The following is a 12385-nucleotide window of genomic DNA, read 5'->3' as shown; positions in this document are numbered from 1 at the left end:
TTCCTTCCTTCCTTCCTTCCTTCCTTCCTTCCTTCCTTCCTTCCTTCCTTCCTTCCTTCCTTCCTTCCCTTTCTTCCCTTTCTTTCCTTTCTTTCCTTTCTTTCCTTCCTTCCTTTCTTTCCTTTCTTTCCTTTCTTTCTTTCCACTTCAAATATATCATACCACTCTCTTCAGGATTGTAAAGTTTCTACTGAAAAATCAGCTGATAGCCTTATGGGGTTTCCCTTGTATATAATTGTTTTGTTTTCTCTTGCTTCTTCTTAAAATTCTCTGTTTATCACTATTTTTTTTTTTTTTTGCCATTTTAATTACTATGTGTCTTGATGTGGCTCTCCTTTGGTTTTTTTTATTGGGGCTTTCTGTAACTCCTGGATCTGGATGTCTGTTTCCTTCCCCAGATTTGGGAATTTTGCCGCTATTACTTCAAATAAATTTTCTGTCCCCTTTTACTCTCTCTTCTCCCTCTGGCATCCCTATAATGCAAACGTTATTATGCTTGATGATGTGTCTGAGTTTCCTAAGTCTGTTTTCATTCTGTATAATTTTTCCTCTTGCCTTTTCTGCTTGATTGCATTCCATTAATCTGTCTTCCAGGACAGTGATCTGTTCTGCTTCCTTTAGTCTACTATCCATTCCATTAGTGTATTTTTTAAAATTTCATTTATTGTGTTCTTCATCTCTTATTGTTTCTTTATGTGTTCTATCTCTTTGTTAAGGGTGTCACTGAGGTCCTCTACTCTTTTTTCTAGTCCAGTGAGTATCTTTCTGATGATTACTTGGAATTCTCTATCAGGCATATTATTTATCTCCATTGGGTTTAGCTATCTTGCTGTGATTTTGTCCTCTTCATTTGGGACACATTCCTCTATCTCCTCATTTCCTCTAACTCTCTCTGTATGTTTTTATGTGTTAAGTCAGCTACATCTGCTTTTGAAGGTAGTGACTTTGTGAAGAAGAGTTCCTATAGTGCCCTGCCCTACTACTGTGGTCAGGGTGTGGTCCTTGCTTTGTTAGTGGGCCAGTCTGGGGCCACCTTGGGCTTGATTTAGGTCAGACCAGGCATTTGCCAGAGATACCTCATATGGAACTGCATGGCACTTTCCCTGTAGTGTACTCTGAGATGTTTTTGTTGGTGGGTGGGCCCTGCAGTCAGACCAGCTGTCTGCCCCCAGCCCACTGCTGTAGCTGAAGTTGGACTGTTGTGTGTGGTTATCTTTCCCTCTCTCTGGGGCAAGAGTCACTTTGGACTGGTTGGGACTGCTTGCATACAGCTAGGCTTGTTTCATATCTTACGATGGGCTTTGTCCAAGAGCATACTGGAGGCAGTAGATCTGTAGAACCTCACAGTATTGGGAGATGAAGTGTTAGCCAGGTTTGTACTCCTCTGCTGTGGGAGGAGACCTTGAAGTGAGGCCTGCTGGAAGGGGTGGCTTGGCAGAAGCATGGTATCAGCAAAGTTTGTGTGGGTGTGCTGTGGCTGGGGACCTGAAGTGGAGGCCTGAGTGGAGGGGCAGTGTCTGTAGGGGAATATGGGTATGGAGTGCACTGTTAACAAGTTAGATAATGATTGTTGGCACTGTGCTGGTTCCCAAAGATGGATGTATGTTTAGTGTGGGGGCTGTGGGAGGGAAATGGCACCTGCTAGCTCCTTTGTTCCTGGAAAAGTCTCCCAAAGATCTCTGAAGACTGGCCTTTCTTACTGGAGACCACATGAAGAGGTATAAATGCATAGAATATTTATACAACATAATGGAAACAAGAAATTAAGTGTGAAAAATTGTCCAAGACCATATTATTATGTAGGGATTTATATGCCTTACAATAAAGATTGAACTCCATGGATATTTTCATTATCCCAGTAGCTTGGTGAGGTTTCATGTTTCTTCAACCACAAGAACATTTTATTTTATATATGCTGTGGGATATCAAAGAGTTAGAAAGTTTTATCACTAGAATTGCAATATCCTAAAATTTATGACATTATAGGTGCAATTGTGTGGCCATGGAACTAAGTGAAATCGTCACCCAACATTAATAAAATTTTAGTCTCAGAGTAAAAAATTAAAGGTAACTAAGTTATTTCATTTGAAAGTATTTTACCTTATTGCTAACCCATATTTTATTATCTGTGATCAATTATTAGTATTAAATCTAGAAGGATTTCCCCAATATTCTTATTTTTAAAATCTCCTTGTTTGTACTGCTGTCATTCAGTTTTCTGGGAAAAGGGCACAGCAGAATATTTAAGGCATTAATACCTAATAATCTAGTGGTATTCCTAATAATCTAGATTATCTAAAGATAATCTAAGTTATCTTTAAATAGATCTTGAGTGAAAGCTTATACTGTTCTATGTATTCTTATCATAAAGATGCTAAATTATTTTTAAGAGATTGTCTCAGAAAGAACATTTTGATATTTGCTCACTTTTAAGGAAAAGAAAAAGTGATTATGAAGCTGTTATTTTTTCCATAATAAAACTTTGCAGAGATTTATTAACATTTTTCTCCAACTTTAAATAATTTATATTGTTGAATTCATGTAGTTATTCTGTCAACAGTAAATACTGAGTAGCACCCATATGCAGGGCAATGTAGCATGTATTGAATTACATAAAACATAAAAACATTATATAGAAGAGGGGTGGGCAAACTATGGTTTATGGGCCAAATCCAGTTTGCTAAATGTTTTTCTAAATAAAATTTTATTGGAACACATCCATGCTCATTCATATATGTGTTCTCTATAGCACTTTAACATTGACAGTGACCAAATTGAGTAATTGTGACAAAGGCTGTATATGAAAACTAGAATTATCATCTGCCCTTTACAGAAAAAGTTCATTAACCTCTGATAGAGAATGCATTTCAGTAGCAAAAATATAAATCTCTAATAGAGCTCTCATCCATATGTGATTGTCAGACTGGGGAAAATACTTTTAATGTTTTGGATATTAAAAAATTATTTTTAAAAATACCTGGTAGGCTTACAAAGGGAATAGAAAAGCAGGTAATGGAAAGCTTTGTCCTGAGAAATGTTGAAGTCATTTCTTGTTAGTCCATCCACTGGCTGCTTCCTGTTAATTCAGTGGCTACAATCCAAGCCGGCACATTGCTGTCACATTGCCTCTAACATCTGGTGAATTCCCAGTTGGGTGATAATAAAAACAATCATCTGTGCTTAGTCCACCCTCCAGGAGCAGCAGGTAATAGGGAGCTTCTGCTTTCACTTAAATTCATAACTGTACGTTAGATTGTTATGAAATCTAAAACCCTTACAATTTCATTTTTACTTATAATTTACATTTCAGTTACTTTCACTTGGCCTTTTCCTAGCATTAACAAAGTCTACAACTTGTTAATTCCCATTATGACATTAAAACATCAACAACAAACCTGTGGCCTTGTGTATCATTCTCTGCTGAATTTCAAACTGAAGGCATGAACCAAGCAATAAAGTGCTACCTGTTTGAGGATTCCATCTCTATCAGGGATAGCTCTTACAGGTAGACATTCCACTTCTTGATTCCCTGTAAACCTACACAGACTAGGCGGCTACTGATTCCGTGTGAGCTTAATGTGAACCAGAGTCCCACCTGCCTCCCAAATTGTTTGCCTTCCAGTTCGCCGGTGAACGTGAGCGTGATAACTGGCAGCAATAACAAGTTAGTCTTAAAAAAAAAAAAAGACCCATGAATACTTTGGTTAAGTCAATTAGATGAACTAGCAGAGTACTGAGGTAAAAGATAAATCTTGATGGACGAGGTAAGGCATCTGGATTATGATAATATGGGAAAATTCGGCCCGTGTTTGGCATCACCTTGAGGAGGCATGAAAGAAGCATGACCTCCTAGGGCATCAGAGACTTGGATAGGAGTGTTGAGGCATTGGCAACAAGAAGGGAGCAATCATGTGGGCAAAAGAGAGCCCTGATTCAGTATTTTGTATAGAGGTTATCTGTAACAAATGCTGAAAAGTGACTTCCAACAGCAGCCCAGACATTTGGATTTGGGCTGGCAGGAACAGATGGCATTAACAGTGGGTCTTTGGGAACCAGAATAATCATGTTACAATTCTCTGAAGTTTTAAGCACCTGCATCTATGCATTTATGGGTTTCGGGTTGCTTCTGGCAATAGCTCTTTCTGCTAGTGTGCCAGCATATTTGCTGATATATTCAATTTTATAAAAAGAGTACATTTTTTTATATTCAATTTATGTAAGAACCATTCCCTTTGAGGAGGCCACTCTCAAAGATTTATGGCACCTAATATCTAGTGTGAATGTTGGACCTGAGAGCAATTGTCTCTATACCTATCTGGGCATGGGGTCTAACAGCATCTAGCTCTGTTGCTATGTGAAAGAGACATTGCTTTTGGCTCTGATGAACCACATTTTTGAGGTCAAGCTAAACAGTTCTGATGTTGAGTGAAGCAAGTCTTCAGTCTGCAAAATTTGAAAATCTAATTGAAATATCCGTTAATTTTTTTTCCAACAGAGAATCAACTATTTGAAATACTCTGTTAATAACTATTTTCCACTAGTACCACCACTATGCTTCGTTGCTTTCCTTATGAAAATTTTCATTTATTTCCATTTCACATATGAAAGTAAATTTTTGATATTTTCGTATTTTTGCTCACTAAAAACATTTTTCAAACTTAAATCTGCTTTTTCCCTTGGGATTTTTTTCTGTTTGAAACCTAGAATTCCACTAAATGCAAGTTCTTCTATTTGAAGATCCTCGGTTCTGCTGTATTGCTGTAACCTCGGCTCTGTTGTGGCCTTGTAGGGGATGAAAGGAAAGACTTTTCCTCTATGCAGCTTATATATCCTATTCACTGTTTTCTTTTGTGTGATGCAAGTCCTCTCTAGCTTTGAGAATGCAATGAAAACTTTCACAACTGCAGACAAATGTGACACCGTGGTTAGTACTGACAAACTAAGGGAAGAAATTGTGGGATGTATTTTAGATTTATTACCTTATGGTAGTGCCGGGTTTATTTGGTATCTTTATTCTTTGTCAGTGAAGTGGTCTTAGGGATATTTTGAGTTGAAATCATTGTTGCCTAATGCTTTGAATCTTCCCTATCAGTGATTCAGTGAAACTAGGAGTAACCTCAGTGCTGTGGAAATTATGACTGCACAGTTAGTTATAGAACATCCAGAAAATTTTATTACATCAATGTCAAGAAGTAACTAGCTTCAGATGGATTTTTTTTTTTAATCCATAGTGTTTGACTTAATCTGAACGCTAGATAGATCAAAGGCATTGTACATGTAGGGATTTTTGGTTTGTTTATTTTTGCTCGAGGTCACTTTTTTCAGTACTGTCTGGGTGATAATGATGTGTCATTGTAGGTTCATGGATTATAACAAATGTACCATTTTGGTGGGGAATGGTGATGGGGGGAGGCTACGTATTACGGGGACCAGGGGTATGTGGGAAATCTCAACCTTCCGCTCAATCTTGCTGTGAACCTAAAAATGTTCTAAAAATAAACTTTATTTTTAAAAAAAGTAGAAAAAAGTAACTAGCTTCATTTAATATCTATTAAGTTGGTTCATCTATTACTAGATTTTAAAATGTGTTGGCCATTTCTTCTTACTTGTCCTCCTTTCTGGCTCTGAAATATTAAGAAAATTCTGTGTGTGAATGGAAAAAAAAATGTTGGATCCTTTTACAGTTCTTAATTTTAAGGGCTGTGTGAAAAAGAATGCTCACCTTAGGGTTGCCTGGGTGGCTCAGTCGGTTGAGTGTGTGCCTTTGGTTCAGGTTGTCATCCTGGGGTCCTGGGATTGAGTCCCACGTCGGGCTCCTTGCTCGGCGGGAAGCCTGCTTCTCCCTCTGCGTGCTGCTCTCTCTCTCTCTCTTTCTCTCTCTGACAAATGGATGAATAAAATCTTTAAAAAATGCTCACCTTAGTTAGTACTTCTAGTGTTACACCATTTATGGATGATGTGATCAGTTTCTATAGTTATGGTTCTAGCCATGACCACAGGTTATGACCATAATCTTTAAGTCAGGGTCTGAAAAGAGCTAGATCATCAGGCAGAGATGCTCACTTCTGAAGGAGATGGGAGAGGAGTTTATGCCACTCTCCAATATTGTGTTTCCTGAATTTGGATAGTGAAGATGATAGCTCTTGAGATATGCAGTGATGGCTCTTATGGAGTCAAGGTAGAGTTTGAAGGAGAAATAAGATAATGGAATGCGGTCTAAACCTTTGGGAGCAAGCCATATTAGTTTTATGTTACTCTTGACCTTTATTGCCATAGTAAAGTCTTATTTAATGTTTCAGATTTGTTTCATTTAAGATGACATGGAGTATCAAGGAAGGTCTCTTGGGTCTTAGTTTTAGAGGAAGTGAGTACATGGTGTCAGCAGAAGTAAAAAGTAAGCTCTCTGGGAGATGGTAAAATTCAAGAGAAAAGTCATAGTTTTGAGGTATGGCTTCATTCCTCCTATAGAGACTCATTTTTTTGTTGCCAATTTCAGTAAATCTGTTTCTATTTTATTACAGAAGTTTTTTTTGTTTTGTTTTTTTCCTTTTAAACTCATAGCCTTGGTTGTTTAAAGGAGGTATACCCCACGCAACCAGAGATGTAAGCTTTCATTTAGCATAGCTTTAAGAAATATGGTGCCTGAGGAACTGGGAATACCAAGTCAAAACCATGGGGCTTTTGCATTAAGGAGGTGTGTTTGATTGAAATTGGCCAGAAGTTCTTTATAACTTTTTTCAATAGAGGTGGTCTATTTTCCAATCTCTGGACTCTGTAGCAGCCTTGTGACTTGTTTTGGCCAACAGAAGGTAGCAAAGATTATGTGAAAGAGTGGAACCTGGGCCTCAAGAGACCTTGAGTTTCCATTCCCACTCTTGGAATCAGACGCCATGTGAGGAAGGTGACAGTTGCCTTGCAGAGACCTATGACTACAACCACAAGCAGCCTCAGTTGCCCGCAATGTGAATGAAGCTGCCTTAATCAACATAGCCTCAGCTGAGCTGCTAGATGTCTAAAGCATGTATACGGTGGAATATTATTCAGCCTTAAAAAGGAAGGAAATCCTGACATTGGCAGCAACATGGATGAACCTGGAGGGCATTATGGTAAGTGAAATAAGCCAAACAAAGAAGGACAAATACTGCATCATCTCGTTTACATGTGGAATCTAAGATAGTGAAACTCCCAGGACAAGAGAGTAGGATGGTGGTTGTCAGGAGCTGGAGGGTAGGGGAGATGGCCAAAGGGCATAGAGTTTTAGTGGTGCAAGATGAGTAAGTTCTGGAGATGTAAGGTACAACAGTGTGGAAATAGTTACCAAGACTGTATTTTCTATACTTGACATTTGCTGAGAGAGGGTAGGTGTTAAGTGTTTTTGCTGCATGCACATAAACACACACCATCCCAAGGGAGACATGCAGAAGAACTGCTTAGCTGAGCCCAGCCTAAAATGTGATACATATTATTTATAAGCAAATAAAATTTTTGTTGTTCTTAGATGGTAAGTTTTGGGATGATTTTTAAGATAAATAATACAGAAGATTATCTTTTTTTTAAACGGAAGATAGACTTATTAAAACAAACATGACTGGGCACCTGGGTGGCTCAGTTGGTTAAGCAACTGCCTTCAGCTCAGGTCATGATCCTGGAGTCCCGGGATCGAGTCCCGCATCGGGCTCCCTGCTCAGCGAGGAGCCTGCTTCTCCCTCTGACCCTCCCCCCTCTCATGTACTCTCTCTCATTCTTGCTCTCTCAAATGAATAAATAAATCTTTAAAAAAAAAAAACAAAAAAAAACCAAACATGACTTAGAGTATTATGTGCATTATAATAGAAACACACATACAAAGGTCAGAATGCCAGTGGAGACAAGGTTGAATGTCCTCCTTTTCTCAGGAGCTTCTCAGAGGCTGGATACCTGTTTTTCAACTTCAGTCTACTGAGTGTATCTTACATTGCCTGATTGCTGCATTCAGTGTGTTCCTAGACTCCCATCCGTGCTCTTTTTTTTTTTTTTTAAGATTTTATTTATTTGAGAGAGAGAGAATGAGAGACAGAGAGCATGAGAGAAAGGAGGGTCAGAGGGAGAAGCAGACTCCTTGCTGAGCAGGGAGCCCGATGTGGGACTCGATCCCGGGACTCCAGGATCATGACCTGAGCCAAAGGCGGTCGCTTAACCAACTGAGCCACCCAGGCGCCCCTCATCCATCCTCTTTTTGTAGGCTTTACTTTCTCTGTCCTCCCGTTCAATGTTGACCTCTCTCAAAGTTGCTTGCTCACCTGTTCCATTGTTCTGGAAATTTCTAGAGTTGTCTGTGAGCTTAATCTATTGACTTTATGCTGAAATTTGTAAATTCTCTACAGTCTGTTTACCCAATAATAGACATTTCAATTTGATTGCCTCGGAGTCGTGATAAGTTCAAGATGTCTATAAAATAATACTACATCATATTTTAGAGCTTGCCCTGAGACCAAGCAGTTTAATTAACTTCTGTGTCTTAATTCTTTGACTTCTCACCTCATTCCTCAGAGGCAGGTGCCAGTGTTCTCTCCATTGAGTAAAGAGTTGTTTTGTTTTTTTTTTTTTTTAAAGATTTTATTTATTTGACAGAGAGAGGCACAGCAAGAGAGGGAACACAAGCAGGGGGAGTGGGAGAGAGAGAAGCAGGCTCCTCGCTGAGCAGGGAGCCCGATGCGGGGCTCGATCCCAGCATCCTGGGATCATGACCTGAGCCGAAGGCAGACGCTTAACGACTGAGCCACCCAGGCGCCCCAAGAAAAGAGTTTTAAGGGGGCAGGTAAAACGCTTACTGTGGTATCCTCATCCCGTAATGGAGCGGTTCTTCTAAGCTTTCGCGTTGGACCTATCTTCCCTCTTCGGGCGCTCTTTCAAGTCCGAAAATGGACGAAACCAGTCCCATTTACCAGTCACCAACTACTTCTATCATCTTCCTCCTACTTAGGTTTTGTATATTTTGCCACCTGTATCTTTGCACAGCCATCGTCCGATCTCAGGTCCTCACATCCTGTTTTGCGGACTCTCAGTGCTTGTCCTACATTGCTTTTACCCCCAGCCCTTCTAGCAGAGCCTTGCCGCTAGCAAAATAATATTACCAGTGCACCACTGGTCCCACACGTTTCCCATGGTGCTCCATCATCTGTAGGATAAAATTTGCAGGGTCTTTTTTTGGCATCTGTGCCAAGACTTTTGCAAGTTTATTTCTGCCTGAGTGGAGGAGCCCTCTATTTTTGACTGATTGGCTCACTGGGTGTCCAGATTCCTCTTCTCTCATGGCTCTTCTCGTCCTCCAGTCTGACCGTACAGAATTAGTTTGGGTCACGAGCATGCTCTTTCCTGGTTCCGTGCATTTCTCCGTATTTGGGATCCCCTGTCACTACCCCTGGCAACACACACACACACACACACCCCGTCCAGGAATCTTCTGTTTAAGCGTCCTATCTCAGGGCAAATGCTTGCTCCTCTCCGAAGTCTTCCCCAGGGTCTTTAAGCACATATAGATATTCCTTTTTTGTTACTACTCAGTGTATACGTACTACGTATGTACTTACATAATACCACATCTGGTGGTATTAACACTTTTAAGTCTGTTTCTTATCTGTTCTTTGTATTTCTTGAAGAGAGGGACAACTTTCAGTTTATCATATTTGTATCCACAACACAAATCACACTGCCTATCACAGAGCCCACACTTGCTAAGTGTAAATGGAATGAAGGAAGAATGAAAACGGCTTGCTCCAATTTTGTGGCAACAGAGAGTTCCAAGATCCTTTGTGTTCCAGCTCATTGCCTACTCAGACATTAATTCCCAATCCAACAACTTCTGTGGCTCCATAGGAGGTGTGCACCTGTGTGTATGGGGGACCCCACGAGTGCATGTGTGCGGCAAGTACTGAGGAAATAGCTGTAGCATTATCATAAAATATAAGTGTAACAGTTTTATGCAGGGCAAAAGGCAATTTGCAAGCTTTCAATGATATATTTCTAACAAAAGGTACTGTGATCGTTTCTACAAGAAGATGAGACTTTCTCTCTAGGCCCTTTTACTTTGACCTGAGGGTTCACTCCATCCGATAAAAGGCAATAAAAGGGCAGACTTTGAAATAATCCCAACCAAGGATGTTAGGAGATGAATAGCAGGCTGTGTCCTGAACAGGAGGTTAATTGCTGAAACACAAAATATCCTGCGGGAATATGCTGCTTGGAGGTATGATCTTTCAACCCTAGGGTGCTAAAATCCTGGTTCTTGTCATCAGATACTTTAATTACATGCTCTGTACAAGAACTTCTCTATCATGATGAATTTGAAATCCTCTAATTATCTAGGATTTAAAAAGCAAACAGAAAATTGAAATGTCAAAGGTCAATACAAATAAAAGCAAGACTACACAAAGCCTGCATGAAGAGGAAGCAGGAATCAGAGGATCAGAGCATTTGAAAAGAGCTAATTAGCAAAGTCCAGTCTTTAAAATAACTAAGGCAGCAATTATAAGTAATTAAAATGAACAGAATTTCATGATTATGATGGGTTAAAAATGCGTAACTTTATATTTCAGCAAGTAATTTCAACACACTTGAAATTCTTAGATTCTAAAGAAATTATAAAACTGCATCATGGTATTTTATCCCTCAACACAATTTTTGTATTAAAATGTTTTGATTTTTTAAAAAAATAGCCATAATGTTTGTGAGTTTTGCGGTGTGGTGTAGTACACTGTTCTTTATGATGTAAAATTCTGTAGATTTGAAATCATCATCAGCCTTTATGTGAACTCTGGATTATCTGGCAAGCCTGCCGTTTGGTCCTTTCCCCTCTTCAGTTCCTTTCTTCCTTCCCAACATAGGCATCTGCTTACTTAGCCTCTATCATGAATATGAATTAATTCTCATCCTACTTTAGAGGGTTGTTTAAAAAGGAAAACAGAACATTTCCAAATTTATATAATTTCCTAACTAGACTCCTTATATTCAAATTCATGCTTGTTCTCTGGCCATCAGAGTTTTTATGAACATCTTCATATAAAATTCTTTAGAGATCTTTGCACCTATCTTTAGTGTAAATACACGTGGTCTTAGAATGCCATCCTGTTACCTGTCTGGTCCAGCCACCAACATCCTTTGCCTGTACTATTCCTAGGATTCTAACTGGTCTTTGAGCTTTCTTCCTTGCCCGGCCAGTAGCCATGCTTCACGGCGCCGGAGTGATTCTGTGGTCAGAGCCTTCAGTGGCCTCCTGTCTCACTATGACCATGACCTCATTTATTATTTCTCTGCTGTTCCTCCAGCCGATGTCTCTTTGCCTTGCTGAAAATGCCTCGCTCCTTGGGCCTCAGGGCTTTTGCACTGACCATTCCTCGGCCTCAGAATAGCTTTTCACAAGCATCCTCATGACTTGCTCCTTTACCTTCTTTTCTGCCTCAGTATCCCCTTATAAGCGAGGACCCCACTCACCCATCCTATATAAAATAATAACCCCTCCATTTTCAACCTGGTTCTTTCTGTATCCTCACCTGCTTTAATTCTTCTTTTGTCCATTCAGTTTCACCTAATAAACTACATATATATTAATTTTTTTCTGCTCCTTCCATGACAGCAGGAATACTTTGTTCCTACTAAGGAGTTTGGTGCTCAATAAATTCTTGTTGAAATCTTTGAGTAAATAAAAACTGTGAAATTTGGTTTTTCTTTTTCCTCTGGCTTTGTTACTCCTTTTTTTTTTTAAATAGTTCTAACATTTATTTTCACTAGTTGTTTGGGTTTTCTCAGTACTATGAAAATGCAGTTTCTTGGGTCTGGAAACACACATGACCTCCACTTCTCTGCCTTGCAGTGTGGCAGGAGGTCAGCACGTGGGCAGGGGCTTAGCTACCCCATTCCACAGAATGTCCTCAGTGCTTCTCACAAAGCCTGAGACATTTTAGATCCTCAGTATGAAGTAAATGGCTGAATTTTGCTGAAATATTGTGGAATAATTTAGGATATGTTATTAGGTAAATTCACAGTTACAGAATGGTATGCAGGATATAATAGAATAAAATTAGAAACCAGAAAGCATCCTGTGTACAGGCATACCTCACTGTGTTGTGTCTGGCTTTATTGTGTTTCTAAGATACTGCGCTTTTTACAAACGGAAAGTTTGTGGCAGCCCTGCATCTAATATCTGTCAGTACCATTTTTCCAACAGCATTCACTCATTTTGTCTCTGTATCCTATTTTGGTAGTTCTTTCAATATTGCACTACTAGATTCTGGTGATCTGTGATCAGTGATTATGACTTGCTAAAAGCTCAGATGATGGTTAGCATTTTTTAGCAGTTAAAGTATTCTTTAAGGTATGTACATTGTTCTTGACATAATGCTATTGTACG

The sequence above is a fragment of the Neomonachus schauinslandi genome, chromosome 14 (genome assembly GCF_002201575.2).
Source record: "Neomonachus schauinslandi chromosome 14, ASM220157v2, whole genome shotgun sequence".
In the NCBI taxonomy this organism is placed as follows: domain Eukaryota; kingdom Metazoa; phylum Chordata; class Mammalia; order Carnivora; family Phocidae; genus Neomonachus; species Neomonachus schauinslandi.
The sequence above is the reverse complement of the archived record's forward strand: the minus strand, read 5'-3'. Positions refer to the sequence as shown.